Source organism: Cyprinus carpio, unplaced genomic scaffold, assembly GCF_018340385.1.
Source record: "Cyprinus carpio isolate SPL01 unplaced genomic scaffold, ASM1834038v1 S000006625, whole genome shotgun sequence".
NCBI lineage: Eukaryota > Metazoa > Chordata > Actinopteri > Cypriniformes > Cyprinidae > Cyprinus > Cyprinus carpio.
Window position 1 is genome coordinate 105,407 of NW_024879257.1, and position 11,681 is coordinate 117,087.

The 11,681-nt window shown below is 36.5% G+C and overlaps 1 long non-coding RNA gene and 1 pseudogene across 1 annotated transcript; both read right to left on the reverse strand.

Moving 5' to 3' along the window:
* Positions 1–357: 357 nt before the first annotated feature.
* On the reverse strand, positions 358–2,654 carry LOC122134633. Its single transcript, XR_006159622.1, has 3 exons — positions 1,150–2,654; positions 497–606; positions 358–403 (listed from the first exon to the last, which is right to left on the reverse strand). It is a non-coding gene; the product is annotated as an uncharacterized LOC122134633 (long non-coding RNA).
* A 16-nt stretch (positions 2,655–2,670) lies between these two features.
* LOC122144235 lies at positions 2,671–10,798 on the reverse strand (annotated as a pseudogene).
* Between the last annotated feature and the right edge of the window lie 883 nt (positions 10,799–11,681).

The following is an 11,681-nucleotide window of genomic DNA, read 5'->3' on the forward strand; positions in this document are numbered from 1 at the left end:
ACACTCTTTTTTTTTTTTTTGGCTGGAGAAAGCAATATTATAGATAGAAGACTCGTGTATTTTAGCCAGAAGAAGGAGTTTGAAGTTAAAAATGTCCTTGATACATTTATCACACAAACACAAAGCTTTTTACTTTAGACTGGAGTCATATGAATTACTTGTGGATTATTGTGATGTTTTTATCTGCTATTTGGAGTCTTGTTCTGACGGCACCCATTCACATCCATTGGTTCTGATGAAGAAACAACCTTGGATCATGCATACGTTGTTCATTTTTGGGGTGAACTATTCCTTCCAGTAAAAAAAAAAACATTTAACCTCACCTTCACAGACATGTTCCTGAAAGATTTCTTTCTCCCATCCCATGACCTTGAAAAACATCCTTGATAACTTGTTCATCTCCCTGGACACCATGACCAATAGATGCATAATACATATGTATAACTTATACTTTAAATAATGGCTTAATTTTAATATTACTTATGTGTTTTATGACCTCAAGCTGTTTCTTGTGCAGTTTTGCATTCTCGAGTCTCAGCTGCAAGATAATTTCTCTGTTCTTGGCAGACTGCGAGTTTTCGATATGCGCTATCGAATAGTCTCCATCTAGTGGACAATGGGAGAAAAAAACAACCACTCATCGAGCAAAATGCAAAGTTGAGTGTAATGTCATGCAACATTAAATTACTGCAAACTATTTTATTGAGCTCTTTGTTTCATTTAAAATTAATACAAAAAGTATTAAACCGTTGCAAAACCACTTGAAGAGTTCAGATGCAAAAGCCTCTCTCTGCCGTCTGACATTTTCTTCTGAAATTAGCATTTTTATCAGGCTCCTATATTTCTGTTCAGTTATTTCACTTTAATTGCATAGAAAAGGACCTATACATTGTCATTACAGTAAAATTACTGAACCTAAACATAGGAGCCTGATTAAAAAAAGCTAATTTTAGAAGAAAATTTCAGACGACACAGAGAGGCCTTTGCATCTGAACTCTTCACTTATTCAATAACTCCAAGTTGACAGCTTGCATCGACGAGAATAAATAATAAATAATGAAAATAATAATAAAACAATGGAAACATTAACGTTACTTCCGAAATTTAACTGCTTTAGCTTAAACGGTGAAATCCACAATAAAAACTTACTCAGAAGATGAATTTTTCTTTGGAGCTCCGAAATTTCATCATGGGTAGGGAGCTCGATGTCCTCTGAGACAGACATGGCGAGCATTTTTATGAACATTTATTACATTGGTGTTTATAGATGGATTTCTTTCCCCACTATAGCCTCTCCCACAGCGGCCTCGTTTGTGTTTTCAACTGGTTGCCTAGTAACTGAACAAGGTATCGTCGTCTCATGAATATTAAGTTACGTACCTTTACGCCCCGGAAAATAATACGACATTACGTTCTTGACCTAATTAATATTTATTAGTTCTCCCCATATCACCTCAAACAATACAAGTAGTAACACAACAATGGCCACGTCAAATGGACGCACAGAAAAACACTGCAGAAACATATCAAAATGAAATTACATTATATTCAAATGCTGTCAGGTATAAAAATGGTTATCATTAACACTGTCATCACGAGAATAGGCCTAATGGCAGTTAAAGTAGTTCAGTAACATAGACATTCAAAGGAAACTGAAAAATATATTAGGACAGTCGTGCCTAGTCTAATAAAGCATAATATATACAAATACAAACCCATGTAATAAGCAAAAACAACGGTAACAAAAATATGTAACACTTTTGGCTGTAATGACTGGTAATACTCACTGGTGCCCGAGCTATAAAATCAGTACAAGTATGGCAAGTATTTCTATTTTTCTGTCCCTACACTTCTTTGTTTGTCCATAAATCTTTCCTTCTTTCCTTAGTCCACTGTTTTCCCCCCCTCATTGGACTTCTTGAGGATGGACAGCAGTCTCTCTGGCATGAAGTATGGTCTGTCCGCTGTGCCATCATTGCGTTCCAGATCCTCCACTGTTGGAATAATTTAGGTTGAGACAAAAATAGCATGAACTTAACATGAAACGTGGCAAAACGTATAAAGGGCAATAACACAGCAGCAGCGCCTTGAAAGCAAAAAAAGGCTTGAGATCTCAACAAAGAGAGAGTTTGATTTATTAAAGCACTGGGATTTCACATTACCAACATGCAAATATTGAGAAAAGTGAAGCACAGAGGTAGAAAAAGAGGCAACAGAGTGGCAAACAGCGACAAATATCAGGCATTGAAAAGGTTGCAATCTGTCAATACACTTAACTAGTCACAGCAGACCAAAACAGAAGGGTGTTACTTTTTTTCTTTTTTCTTCCTTTGATTGTTTCGTTTTTAAGTTGATTTGCTTTCGGTGTGGCACTTTTTTTAAATTTTTTGTTCATCTGCATCATTAAATTATAAAATTAGGCATAAAATTAATACAATTTTCAAATACATTTGCACAAATTCTTACAAAATGAGATTGTTTGGTCTTGGCTGGTATCACTGTAAACAGATGTTGTTGTTGTTGTTGTTGTTGCTGTAAACATAGCGATGCTGCAAAATCTTTTTGCATACTTCAACATGATTAAGACATTGATAAGTAACGATATTTAGGCACAAGTCAAAGCACCTACATTACACTTTTATATGTCCTTACATTAAAACAAACAAAACGTTCTACATAAAACACAAACACAGTCACATTCTACAAGTGCTATGTAGGCATATCTAATAGGGTTTAGGTCCACATAACCAGTTGTCAATCAAGCAGCTCATACTTAGAGTACAATTTTGTGTCATGCCATTCATTATGACCAGTGATTATTAATTAAGAGACAGTTCTCAGAATTGATTGATTGAGTAAACATTATGACGTGAATGAAGGAGGTACTTTCCAATGTATACTAATGGCTTCTCAAAGCCACCAAAGTGCAACCAGTTTCCAAATCAGTAGGCGTCTCTGAAACGTTTTACGACTCCACCTTCAGTTTCCAGCTACTCCTGAGGGGTGAGCAGGGTCTCGCTCTCTTGAGGTCCGTTTTCTTGAGGCTTCGGTTCCTCTGGTTCCTGTTCTTGTTGGCTCTCGGCCTGTGGTGGTTCTGCTTGAGGTTGGGCCACCTGCTCCTCCTTGTCCTCAGCGTCCACCTCTTGGGGTCCGTTTTGTTGTGGGGTCACTTGTGGCGGTTCAGGCTCTTGGGTTGTAACCTGCTCTTCGGGTTTTTCTCCTCTTCGGCTGCGGGTGCCTCTGGAGGTTGTGTTTCTTGAGGCGGCTCTTCGATGTGCGTTTCCTGGTTTAGTGGCGTCTCTTCTTCCTGCTCCTGCTTGAGGACGCCCTGCTCTTTAAGCTGCACCTCTCCATTCTCCTGCAGCGGGACTTCCTCCTCGGCTTGCACCTGTACGACGGGCACTTCTGCACGGTCCATCTCCTCTGTGCTTTTTTCAGTTGACAAAATCTGGTGCAGGTCGGGGGACATGAAAAACGGTTTGTCGGAGGAACCGTCATTCCTCTCCAGATCTTCACCTTGAGTTTTTTGTTTGCGTGTGATGGTTATTTTGAAATGTTAGTGTTTTGACAAAGCACGTAGCAGAAAGGAGCACAAGGACATGATTGGACAAAATCATGTTGAAGAGAGAAAAAGAGAGAGAAAGAAGGGAAATGGTTAGACATGAAGCAAGCCGAAAGCCCCTGTAAGCATTTGTGATATGCAGATATGTCAGCAGTGAGCCCCACAAGTAAAATCCCAGTCATTTTCTCTTAAAGACAAACCATAAGTTCTGAGGAAACAATGATATGTGCTTCTGTAGAAGCCATAAATGTGATTTCAAAAAACGTGTTTAATAGCCCATTGAGAATTACATAACCTATGTCCTGAAAAAAACTCAGGTTACCATGGAAATGGGAATGAGCAGTGATTGCCCACTCCTATGAATCAGTGTGGATAACAAAATCTTTTTTTTTTTTCTACACTCTAAAAAAAAACTTATGCATGGTATATGGTTATATGATGGTATGGTATGGTATATAACTTATATGCATGTTATATATGATCTGGTATATAACATAAATGTGGACCCTGGACAATAAACCAGTCATAAGAAGCCATTTTTTGAAATTGAGATTTGAATAAATAAGCTTTTCATTGATATAATGATTTGCTAGGATAGGACAATATTTGGCAGAGATACAACTATTTGATAATTTGGAATCTGAGGGTCCAAAAAAATCTACTAATATTGCGCAAAAATCACGTGTACATGTAAATGTAAAATCGCCTTTAAAGTTGTCTAAAAACTTAGTTCTTAGCAATGCATATTACTAATCAAAAATTAAGTTTTGATATATTTATGGTTAGGAAAATCTTCATGGAATGTGATCTTTCCTTTATATCATGATGATTTTTGGCATTAAAAGAAAAAAAATGGATAAATTTGACCCATACAGTGTATTGTTGGCTATTTTGCTACAAATACTACCCATCTACTCATGACTGCTTTTGTGCTCCAGGGTCACATATGTATTTTATATTTATTGATAATTTCATATCAGACTGTCTTTTCTGAATCAGTTGCCATCTTTTACAAAGCTTCATTGGATGAATAGTTCATTCACTCATACACAAACTGAAAAGACTGAATACTTCATGTATTTACTTTGTTTGTAATATTGCAATGTGTCTCAGAGGCTGGTTGGTGTGGTTCAAGGTTTCAAACTCTATTGGCACTTGTTTTTTTTTTTTTTAAGACTATAGAGAAAATGAATGGTGGAATCCATGTGGTCACTGTTGGTTCCTATTGCATTTCAGAAAAGAACAACATGTTAAAGGAAAAGAAAGAATTGCAGTTTGAGTGCTGCATATGTGCTTAGCTGTTGAAGTTGAGCAATAAAATGTTGAACATCGGGTGAACACCCAATAAAAAGTTCTAACACAACAGCTGCTATTATCAGAACTCTTGTTTTTTGTTACTCAGCCAACAAATTGCCAACTGTGGTTTTTTTTCATTACGTATTATCTCGTGAAATAAATAAAGCTGCTTGGCACTACAGGCACTAACAGAGGAAGAGTGTGTCCACACACATGGCGTATACACTAAAAAAGCCATGAGCAATTAGATAGGCGCCAATCACCACAGTCTGCAAATGAAGGGAGAGGAAGTTATACACTGGGAAACCTGCAAAATGGAAAATTTTGATCTTGCAACTGGAAAATCTGGTATTGCCAGGAGTGCAGGATAAAACTCAAGATCGCTCACCAGGATAGGCACCCAGTAATTGCCAGGAATAATTAAGGGATGGAGCAGCGACCTCCACCATTTTAATCTTGCCCGTGAAAAAGAAGAAAGAACAAATTCCTGAAAAGGGAAAGAAGAAACAGTTATAGTGTGTGCTGTTTTACATTAGTGTACTGGAATGTGAGAAGTCAGTCCTACTCAAATAACCTCCGGATTCACGTGATATCTGACCAAATCACTCACCCACAATTCCAACGATGAGATGTTTGCCCAAAAAATTGTGCTGCGGAGGAAGTCTGTCACTTTGTCACGACACAGCCACACTAGAAAAAACAAATCAATTTTGACTGTTTGTTGTGTTTATTCACACAAACCACTGGCTGTAATTTGTAGATCATTAATTTAACACTCACCGGGATAATGTTCTCATCAGAAGGAAAGAATGCATCCTTGGCCAGATCCGTACAGACGAATTTTTTACCATATTATCGCCCACCTGACAAAAAACAAATATGTTTTTGAGCACTTACACACTAAAGTGTGCACTACTGATGCCACGAAACAATCGACAAAAGATTAAAAAATTATCAAAAGGGAAATGAAAATGTACCATAATATAGGCGTTTTCTGTTCAGAAACTTGATGAATTTTCTCCAGACACCAGAAGCAGCACTTTAAGCAGCTGAGTAGGAATTTTGCACATTTATTTTGGGCACCTGAAGGAAGTGAATCAAGATTCAAATGCACGTAACAGGTAGAAATCAATGGATGAAATATTCCATAATTACTTGCTACAGTTATTTCTTTGATGTATTTTAGACTTTTTGTTTGGCTGTCAGTCAGCATGTAATATTTGCCAAAAGTGAAATAGAATCAAGCTCAAAAGCCATTGTAAGATAATTAAAAGAACTGCGGTTGATCTGATACATGATACTTCCTGTTTTCTATGAGTCTACGTTTCTTTGTTTTTGAATTTCTTACTGACTTTATAGCATTTAAAAAAAAAAAACACCCAAAATTGAAAGTTGTCCAAACCTGTATAACTGACTTTCTTCAAGTGAAACACAAAATGTGATTTTCTAAGTTGCTCTTTTCCGTAACACACAAAATCATAAAATGACTAGTGGCTTGGCAAGCACCTAAAAGAAAAAAACTGATGCCCAACCTCATTAGCTCTTTCTTTTTCCTAACCACAATAAATCACAACACATTTTTCAAGCATTGTTTTATTATGCTTTTCTGAGCTTGAAAGCTCCTGTCACTATATGCTTTTATTACTTTAACATCTCCTTGATGTGGCCGTAGAAGAAAATCATACTGATTGTTCTCAACATGAGGGTAAGAAAGACCAATTGTTTGCTCAAAATGCAAACATTGTGCTAAAAGTTGGAAGGGGTCTAAAAGAAGAATGAAAAACACTGAAGTAGTGAGACCTGTCAGCTTCTGCATCCTGAATTCTACTCCAATAGGACCCTGATTGATCTGAACCGATGGCAAGAATGAGGGAGCCAAATGCCAGAGAGCGCCAGTGTCCGATACCTTGAAAAATAATGTTGTGCGATAATAGAGCCATACAAAAAAGAACAGATTTTTTGCAAAAACGTGCTAAAACCTGCAACTAGTTTTTTTCGGTCACGCACCTGAGGGCCCGTCCCAAAGAGTTGATAGATAGGGAAAGCTGGGATGTCGTCAGGCTTTTTGAATGCCCAGTAGTAGGAGGCAAAGGCCCCTGCCATGTGTGACCTGGCCCAATGCATGTCACGAAGTTGGCACACCAGAAGAAGAGGAATAAATTATAGAACTGGAACCCCGAATCAGGTACTTGTGGTATAACGTCCCTTCTCCTCCATAAAACGCAAACAGACACTCAGCACCGGGACATTCAGCTGGTGATATTTGAGCTGTTGAAAGTCGTGTGGAAGAGAATTCAAATCAATGCAACTTTATGAATATATGCATTATCAAGCATTGTTTTGCAAAATATGCTATAACAAGAGTAAGACATAACTACTGTTCAAATTCATAATTCAACAAAAACTGCCAATAAAAATAGCCAACATGATGGTTTATCTAGAGAGATTACAAAGACCACTAACCTCTGGGTTGCAGTGTTTGTGGAATACATGCATTCGGTTGTATGGACAACCTTGTATACTGGCTCATTGGAGGTTGACAAAAACCTAATCAATAGTTAAGGATATCACATTTCCATGAGACCAAACTCACGTTATCAACATTTCAAACTACAGTGTTTAACAGCAAATTACCAACAGAACAACTGAAATTAGTGATGCCTATGTCTGTTTTTTATGATGTGAGTGGCATTACCGCCTTTCTTTCAGATACACAGCCGGCTGATGGCCCGGTACCTTTGAACGCTGATGCGTGAAAGACAGCAGGCAACGGTCGACAGGGGGGTAACAGTGAGGCCATCACATGAACCGATGGCCCTGAAAAATAGATGTGGTTTATTAGGACTTCTGCTCTAACACTTCCCAGTTATCCTAATAATTATTTCATGACTTTAAGCCAAGCAGTTAATCCATCACACTGAGGATAGCTGCTGCGCTTGCTTAACTGCTAATGCTATTAGAGTACCCCCAAAGAAAGCAGTAATATGGAATATGAAAACCAAACAACGCCAGCAACAAGTCCAAAAACACAGTTTGCTCTATAGGAAGAAAGAAAGTGCAGACTGACTTGCTGGCCTCTTTGATGAGAGCCCGATAGCAATGCGGAGCCTTTTTCCTGAGGAAGATGAGAGGAGAAGGATGCATGACTACTTCCACAATACACTGCATGGGATAATCACTGTGTGTGATAAAGGAGGACAGGAGCACCAGTAGAATGTAATGAAAATTAAAGGTGACAAAGTACATATTGTGTAAAGATTTAATGTAACATTTTTTATGTATTTAATGTATGTACACACTACCATTCAAAAGTTTGGGGCCAGTTAAGATTTTTTAAAATAAATTAATATATTTATTTTTGCAAGGATGCATAAAATGAATCAAAAGTGAAAAAAAAAAGGATTTCTAAAGGATCATGTGACACTGAGGACCAGAGTAATGATGCTGAAAAATAAATGACATTTTAATATGTATTTAAATTGTAGTGATGTTTCAGAATATTACTGCGTTCTTAATGTAGTTTTGATCAAATACACATGCAGCCTTATTACAAAAACATTTAAAAAAACGCACTTATCTTAAACTTTGAATGGTCGTAACATTAATTTTTTGTATTCGCAAATAATTGAGATAACTGATATAAAAACTCACTGAAGGCAAGCCAGGTCTGGCTGAATCTGTAAGTACACAGAAAAGTCTGTGAGCTAGACCTTAGATCCCTGATAGTGACATCAGAACCGGCTATTCTCTTTCTTTCAGACTGGGCGTACTGCATGTAGCAATGGAAAATACCCTGAAGAGAATGAGAGGAGAGATAAACAGAGATGAAATATATACAGATTCTTTGGTGATATTGCACTATTTTTCTGTAATACAGTAAATTATGACATTACTACAATACAGTAATGGAAATCTTATGATGAAAATGATTCAATGATGATGATGATGATGAGGAGTTACAATTAATAACTAAAATGTCCAGGCGAGGCAATTTCTGAATTTTCTCTTGATTTTAGAGTAGTAGTATAAAATGTGTTAAGGTTAAACAGAAAAGTAGACACAGTGTTTGCCTAAGTAATTAGCATAAACATGTATGAGAAATATAATGCTTATTCTGAGAGCTGTAGACAAGACAAGAACCATTACCGGGTATCCAATAACAAGGACGACCATGAAGATCATAACCCAGACCATGACTCCAGCCAGAAAGCGGCAAGAGAAGAACAACAAAGATCAGGCTGACCAGCATGGCGATCACCAAGCCGCTTGAAAAAGACAGCACAGAGTTCACACAGTAGTGAACACTACAACTCACCAACACTAAATCAGACTGCCATAAACCAAACACTGAATGGAGAGGAAAGCTAAAATGAGCCTAGAATATCACAGCATGCCTTACAGGAGTATCCAGTGCCAGGACTGAGTATAGTCCTCGAAGATCCTCATTGCTACCGCCTGGGCCCCAACCACAACATTGGATTTCCTGCAAAAAATATGAACATGCATTAAATATCATTGTAAATCAATATGATTATATTTCAATTTTAACCACAGAATATTCTAAATTATATCTTTAACTGAAATTTAAAGCTAGTTAAATTAATACAAATTATTAAAAGTATACAGACATATATGAAAATTCAAAGGACAACAAAATGACTAAAACCTTAACTAAAATTAAACTGAAAATACATATACTAATTCAAAATATTAGTTAAAATCTATAATTGTATATTAATTACACTAAAAAAAAAGCACTGATTAAATACAAATAATAATAATATTACTAACTTTGAGGCCTTCAAGGAGATCCTGTAGCATTTATACTTTGGTCTCTATCGTATGTGAATGTAGTTTTGCTTGCCAACCTGCTAACTACAAACCTTTTTCGAAAGCTCTCTAGAGCGGGCAAGCATCTCCGTGTGACTGAAAAACAGAGTGAATTTCATCATTTTTAATGCAAACAGAACTGTAGTTTATGTGATGAAACAAGTTTTGTAAGATTTAAAGGCTTACAATTCTGCCTAGGTGTGAGTAGTGAAGGTCACAAGCCATTCTTCAGGATCTCAGGAGCTCCCTGGAAAACAGAAAGACATTTCCCTGTGAGCATGTTGCTCATGACCCTGGAAATGTATGTGTTTTCTCATCTAGCCAAGGTACAAATGGTTCTTTTATGGTTGCTATCCGAAACCTTAAACCACTGTACAAAAACCAGGGGTGGGCACTATGATCAAAAATGCTATTTACTGTAATCATTTTATCAGGATATCTTCTAAATGTGTTCTTTCCTGTCCAGAACTCACCTTGGTCATGTGTCTACTCCCTCCTTGCAGAATTGCTTTGTAGCATTCCCATATCATCTTTAATTTCCTAACGAACGCTTTCACTAAGTCATGACATTTATCAGGACATCTCTCCACACAGATCTGTCAAAATGAACATAAAAAAACAACTGTAATATTCTGTATTGCAAATGTGTGTGACAAACACTATAGATACATAAGGTGCTGCATAAGAGAGGTTAACCGAGACTGTGCCAAACCTGTGTTGTGGGACACTGTAACTCCAGCAGGACCAGAGGACTGCGCACACTTCAAGATGTTAAAGTAGAACAGCAGGGCTTCTTCCTGATTATTCAGACAGGAAAAAAAGAACCAGTCATGTCTTTGAGAAAACATCTGAGAATGAAACCTATTTCCCAATGTAAAAAACCACAGAACTGCATTTAAAGTCATGTTATGGCAAAGTGACACACAGTTCCAAAGAAAACAGCTTTACTCACTCAAGTGGGGAGCCGACCTGTCCACAAAACTGACCCACTTACTGTCTGTCGGGTAACATCACTTTCCGAGGGGTCACCCTCTGAGTACCATGCTGGAAACAAAAAGATACAGCATTGTCAGTGTGGAAAGACAATAACTTGTCCTCTGAAATGGACATGGTTTAATGCTTTCTGCCCATCTACATATAGCGGCACAGTGCATAAAAAAATGTGCAAGTGAATAGACTGAAATTTAATGAGAATTGCAAATTAGACCAGCAAGGCCAACATTATGAACAGGATACAACAGAGAATGTCTGGTGCAAGCCCCTGTTCACCACCGAAAAAAAAGCCACACACACACTCAGGTGCTACAACACACAAATCTTGTGGAGGTGAATGTTAAAATAAAAAGTTTAAATCACTGCAATTACATGTCTCAGACAGGGTTCTTATCCTTAATTAAAAAACCTTCTTAAAACCATAAAAAGTCATTACTTGAACATAAAATCAATTTAACCTGCAATTTATAAATATATATAAATATATAAATATTATATATATATATATATATATATACATACACATATATAAAAGCTAGCTTGACATAACTGATATATATATATATATATATATATAATGTATTTCATATTACTTGCAATTACTTCTCATTTTTCACTTTAGTTTAAGTTGAACTACTACAATAAGTGAAGCTACATCATTGAATAAACAAAATTCTCAAAATTTTAACAAAATTCTATAAATAAAAAAAAAATTATAAATACTTATATAGACGATAAAATACCTTATAAAATGGCAAAAAAAAACACTAAAACTTTAAAAAATTAAAAATAAAAAACAGACAGATAATACATAAAATATAATAATAAATGGGCAAAAAATACAAATACTCAAAAATTAGAAGTGAATATTACATATAAACTATAATGATATAATTAAATGACATTAAAATAAAATGACTGATCTCAGATACGTATATGTAAATAGTTTCTACACATTAGATCTGGCTTATCAAGGCTGGTCTCCAAACTGTTATAAATT